We start from the raw sequence: 6,300 nt of genomic DNA, 5'->3' as shown, positions 1-6,300 counted from the left end.
TTAAAACAAACCGTCTGTATTTTAATGCATTTGAGAGTTTACATTCATATAGGCCTACATCTCAGTAAAGCTGTTCAACGAATTAAATGTTTAATTTTTTAAAAACATCCTCAATATAATCTGAAGGACTTTAAGGTCACCCTTTTTGACCTCATCTCTGTGTATGATGACAGTATAATTCAGTAGTGTTTTATGGCTATTTCATAGTTGCGCCACATGGAGGAGCCACTGTATTTGTGTGCGATTGAGAAGTGTTTGAAAACAGTGGATTTATGATTCCTTATAATGGTACAATATAACAATATTGGCAGTCTGCTCATTGTTCATAATTTGAGCAAGTTAACACATTAGCAAAAGCTTGCCTATTTACTCCTGCAATTAACTCTTAATAAAATCATCAAGTAGTATAACCATGCCAATTTAGCATTCATATCAAACCTGTACCTTACTGTATCTAGTTTCTTTGAGGGAATCACATTGGGTTCTTCACTGAAGAACAGAAATAAAGCATACAGAATAATATTGAATGAATAATTTATCTGTTTGCAAGACCCATGTGGATCAATGTTTTACAGAGAGCAGCGCAGGACAAAATTAGAGTGTATTTCAACAGAGACATCCTGCAAAGGGGAGTCATTACCCTGAACCATTATCCCAGCACCAAAACACATCGTACCGCACTGCTAATGAGAAACAGAATAAGTGAGCAGTGATTCGAAGCACACATGAGCGCCTCTCTACCACCTAATTAATGCATAATATGTAATTAATTCATTGATGATTTATTAATTAGCTACTGGCCAGCAGTAATCTGCTCTGCTATTCCTGTGTGTAATTCAGAAGATTAGGCTTTGTTTATATTTACATTAACATTCCACAAATCATCATGAATATTAATAGTTTTTTGTTGATTTATTCCTCTGTCCACTTCATAAACACTGGGAATATGTATTCAAATGTTTTATTTCTCTGAATGCAACCAAATATTTTGTGCATGTATTATTTTCGGACTTTTATTGGTCACATTATAGATGCTGACAATCTATTTGCGATAGCGTTTTCAGGTCTGAAAAGGTCCTGTGAGGTTGATTGCCACCCAAACTAATCAAAAAATTCAATAAATAAAGTGATTGTGCATTAGCGCCCTACTGAGGGATTGATTGCACCCTAATTTAGTAGGCCAAGATTATTTACTGTAATATAGAAAGCTTTAATGACCAGCAGATGGCAGTCTTTAAATATAAATTGACTCGTTTTCTTTTTAATAGACTCTAACTCGAGCCAGCAGACTTTAAATGCAGCTATACACTCTTCATCACGTCCAGCACTGTGTAAACCATAATGTGTATAATGCGTCTGGCCCGGCGGCCGTATAGGCATCAACAGTAATTTAAGGGTCTGAGTTGGCTTTCAGCGGCCTGATTTACTACAGTGTCTAACATATGCAGTGCTGCTTGTCTGCAGATAAGAGGCAGGCTGAGACTTTTGTTGTGGTTACTTACCATAGCTTATTGTTCACATCATGTGCAGAACAGGCAGAAATCTAATCAAGTCCAAAAGAGTGATAAAAAATGACAAAAAACTGAGATTTATTTCCGAAGATTGTTCCTGGCATTTCATATTCTTTGACAAACATCAAAGCTGCTTTTCAAAATCTTAAAAAAGAAAAAAATATTTAATACATATATAATAATAAGAATAAGAATAGTAATAATTAAATTAACAATATGGATGTATATATGCCAATATTAATAATTAAATATATTTTTGAGCAGCAAATGAGCATGTTAGAATGATTTCTGAAGGATCAGACTGGAGTAATGATGCTGAAAATTCATATTTGCATCACAGGAATAAATTACATTTTAAAATATATTCAAATGGAAAAGAGATATTTCAAATTGTAATAATATTTCACAATATTACCATTTTTACTGTATTTTTGATCAAATAAATTTAGCCTTGGTTAGCATAAACAATTGTTTCTTCAAAAAAAAAAAAAAAGAAAGAAAGAAAGAAAAAATAAAACTTTTAAACAGCATTTTTTTTTTTTCTGGCTGTGAAGTTCATTGTAATATTAATATTAATATTAGGCCTATACTAAATAATTTCACTAGATTTAAGCACATTTTAGTTACATTTGTACACTGAACAATATACATGTTGGGTAGGGGCCGTACAATAGATGCCAGCAGAGAAACAGAAAATGGGAAATGCTATTATGTTATATAAGGGAGTGTTTCTATGTCCTTTAATGAAACAGACACTTTGAAAATGAAAGCTTTTGCCAGTGATGTGGGGAGCAGCACAAGCTTTTAAGTGTAATAAACTAAATTAAATTAGTTCAGAAATCACACTGAATATGCCGGCCACTTAGAAAGATGAAGAAAAACAGACCTTCATCTCACTCACCTTAATTATTTAGCTTTTATTAGTTGACTACAGACGTAATGTAAATTACACCACTTATACTTCATGAAAGCATATTCTCGTAATTCTGAATACACATTAGCTGGGACGTGTTTCTTTCAAGTGCTCATAAAGTCTGTTACTGTTGTCACTGGATCAGTATCTCTGAACATCATGTCTGTTATTCATGTTATTCATAAAATCAGATGCTGAATCGTAAGATTTAATTCTGTAAGTACCACAAATAAGAAGCTATAATAAAAATTATGAATTAGAGTCCTTGGTGACCCATGAGGCTTTGCTCACTTGTTTTAAGCCTATACTACTAATTTTTTGGATAGAGAAATATTATGGTTAGAGGGCTTGCATTTTAGCCTGAAGCAACGGTTTGAAGATAAAAAATGTTTTAATGATGGATTTATATATTACAAACAAGCAACTTTTCACATCTCAAGCTGTTAATTGATGGACTGGAGTGGTGTGGATTACTTGTGGTGTTTTTATCAGCTGTTTGGACTCTCATTCTGACGGCACCCATTCACTGCAGAGGATCCACTGGTGAGCAAGTGCTGATTTTCTCCAAGTCTGTTTTCACAAAGAAACAAACCACATCTTGAATGGTCTGGGGGTCATTAAATTTTCATTTTTGCATGCACTGCTCCTTTTAGAATTTAAAAATGTCATCACAGCAAGTTTTGTCCATCAGAAGACACGTATCATGTACTGCTGCAGCGATCCTTCATTTTCTTCTCTCTCCGGTGACCGTCTCTTCTTTTATCTTCTACCCCTTTACTCTGATTTCATTAGTTCCATTGATATTCAGCCCTACTTTTCCATGTTCATGAAAAATTAATAGCACTTTTTTTTTCACTGAACTATTTATACGCAGATCAAACTGAGTCATGGGAGTAATGAGAACAGGCCTTTTAAACTTTAGATTCTCAGCTGAATAAACAATTGAAAAGCAGATGCTTTGGATAATAACCCGATCTATAATCTCTGCAAGACACCAGGAAAAAATCCAAATACAACTTTATCCAGTCAATGAATAAGTGCACCAATGCTGTAGTACTTACTTCTGCTGCCTGCATAGGGAGCCGTCTTCCAAGACTACCTCCTAGCCATCAGCAGCTCTCTCTATGTTTTGGAACAATGCTTTTGTATTATGTTTGGTCGAGACATCTCACTAGTGTTCAGGAGGAGCAAGAAGAGATTGATGTTTGTGATTATGTTGTGTTGTGTTGATGTGATGGCTCTTTACACGGCGGGGGAGAGAAAGCAAGCGATGGTTCGTCACAGCAAGAACAACAATAACAGGCACATGACATCACCTTCAAATTAAAGCATGCAGTATGAGGCAGCATATTATTGAGCTAGGATGATCAGACACTTAGATGTCATAACAGCGGTTTACAGTGAGGACATGCAGCATGCTTGATTCAAGAACTGTTACGGGATTAAAAAATACAAATGCTTATTTATCTGGCTAGAGCTCGAGGGTTTATTTACTGAACTTTTACAGCATGCCAATATCATTGTAAATCAGCTCCGTCGGAATTGGTTTACCTTGAATTTCGTGCCTGACATACTTTGTGGCTAGTATGGACTTAAGGTGTGTTTTAATTGAGGAGGTATGCACATGTGTTTTAGCTTGCACACATTTTATTGCATAATCGGATATCCATCGAATATAAAGCCTACTATGTATTCATACAATGTATTAATTACTAATACAATTATTTAATTACTTTATTTATTCATGTAATAATATTAATTATTGTTGTTGTTAAAACATGCTTTATTATCATTTTCATTATTAATTATATAGAATAATAAATATAAATATAAAACATATACATTTGTACCATTGCTACTACTACTACTATTATTTATTATTATGATTATTACTACTATTAATAATAATAACAATACCATGCTTTATTATTATTATTGATTAAAGTTTAATTTATATAAAATATGTGTGTGTGTGTGTGTGTGTGTGTGTGTGTGTATATATGTGACCCTGGACCACAAAACCAGTCTTACAGTGGGGCAAAAAAGTATTTAGTCAGCCACCAATTGTGCAAGTTCTCCCACTTAAAAAGATGAGAGAGGCCTGTAATTTTCATCATAGGTATACCTCAACTATGAGAGACAAAATGAGAAAAAAAATCCAGAAAATCACATTGTAGGATTTTTAAAGAATTAATTGGTAAATTCCTCGGTAAAATAAGTATTTGGTCACCTACAAACAAGCAAGATTTCTGGCTCTCACAGACCTGTAACTTCTTCTTTAAGAGGCTCCTCTGTCCTCCACTCGTTACCTGTATTAATGGCATCTGTTTGAACTCGTTATCAGTATAAAAGACACCTGTCCACAACCTCAAACAGTCCAACTCCAAACTCCACCATGGCCAAGACCAAAGAGCTGTCAAAGGACACCAGAAACAAAATTGTAGACCTGCACCAGGCTGGGAAGACTGAATCTGCAATAGGTAAGCAGCTTGGTGTGAAGAAATCAACTGTGGGAGCAATTATTAGAAAATGGAAGACATACAAGACCACTGATAATCTCCCTCGATCTGGGGCTCCACGCAAGATCTCACCCGTGGGGTCAAAATGATCACAAGAACTGTGAGCAAAATCCCAGAACCACACGGGGGACCTAGTGAATGACCTGCAGAGAGCTGGGACCAAAGTAACAAAGGCCTCAAATCCTGCAGTGCCAGGCGTGTCCCCCTGCTTAAGCCAGTACATGTCCGGCCCGTCTGAAGTTTGCTAGAGAGCATTTGGATGATCCAGAAGAGGATTGCAAGTTGAGTTTTTACTTTTTGGTAAAAACTCAACTTGTCGTGTTTGGAGGAGAAAGAATGCTGAGTTGCATCCAAAGAACACCATACCTACTGTGAAGCATTGGGAGTGGAAACATCATGCTTTGGGGCTGTTTTTCTGCAAAGGGACCAGAACGACTGATCCGTGTAAACGAAAGAATGAATGGGGCCATGTATCGTGAGATTTTGAGTGAAAACCTCCTTCCATCAGCCAGTGGCGCCTCCAGGATTTTTTTTATAGGGTGGCCGAAAGGGGCCAGTATAAAATGTTAGGGTGGCACAATACAAAAAAGTGTTGCATGCCTAAATCTAATGGCAGACAATAATTTTTGGTGTTACCATTAATTCTGGGAGCATATAAAGTTCAGTAGGCTATTACTATACAGAGCAAAATGTAAAAAATCTGTATAGAGCAAAATAGAAAAAAAGTCGCTCTGCAATTCAGCTGCAAGTACCCTCATATTTATTTGGAGTGCAAATTCATTTCAAATGAGAGTAAAAGTAAACAAGAAGCAAAGATGCTTAACCCATCACTTCATCAAAACAATTGGTACACTGACTGTTGCAGTAAATGAAGCTCTAAATGTTAGAAGGGGGATGTTGACTGCTTTCCTCTTCATTTCGATTATTTATTATAAACCCTACATTTTTGTGGAAATATGCTGTCAGTGCTTAATTTAAATATTTTCTGTTTCTGTTGTCAGACATAAATTAATAAAATACTACTTGTCTGTCTGGGTAACAAAAACTGTTCTACATATGCGACTTTAAGAGCGAAAGATCTGCAATAATTTACAGATCAACTCATGGAGTAACAGGGCTCTACGCTTACTTTTCTTTTTACGAGTACGGTCAAAAATTTAGGAGCACCTTCTAATCAATAATTAAAAATCCCATTACGAGGTGATATTTGACTCCTTAAAGTGATTTACAGGGAATTTTGTTTTTACCTTTGTAATGGCATTTTTCTAACTTTATTAGTATGTCATCTTTTATTTATCAATTCAAAAATGTATAAGCTTTTTAACATTTCTAATTAAAACAACAGAATAAAAAGTAG

The sequence above is a fragment of the Onychostoma macrolepis genome, chromosome 12, assembly GCF_012432095.1.
Source record: "Onychostoma macrolepis isolate SWU-2019 chromosome 12, ASM1243209v1, whole genome shotgun sequence".
Lineage (NCBI taxonomy): Eukaryota > Metazoa > Chordata > Actinopteri > Cypriniformes > Cyprinidae > Onychostoma > Onychostoma macrolepis.
The sequence above is the reverse complement of the archived record's forward strand: the minus strand, read 5'-3'. Positions refer to the sequence as shown.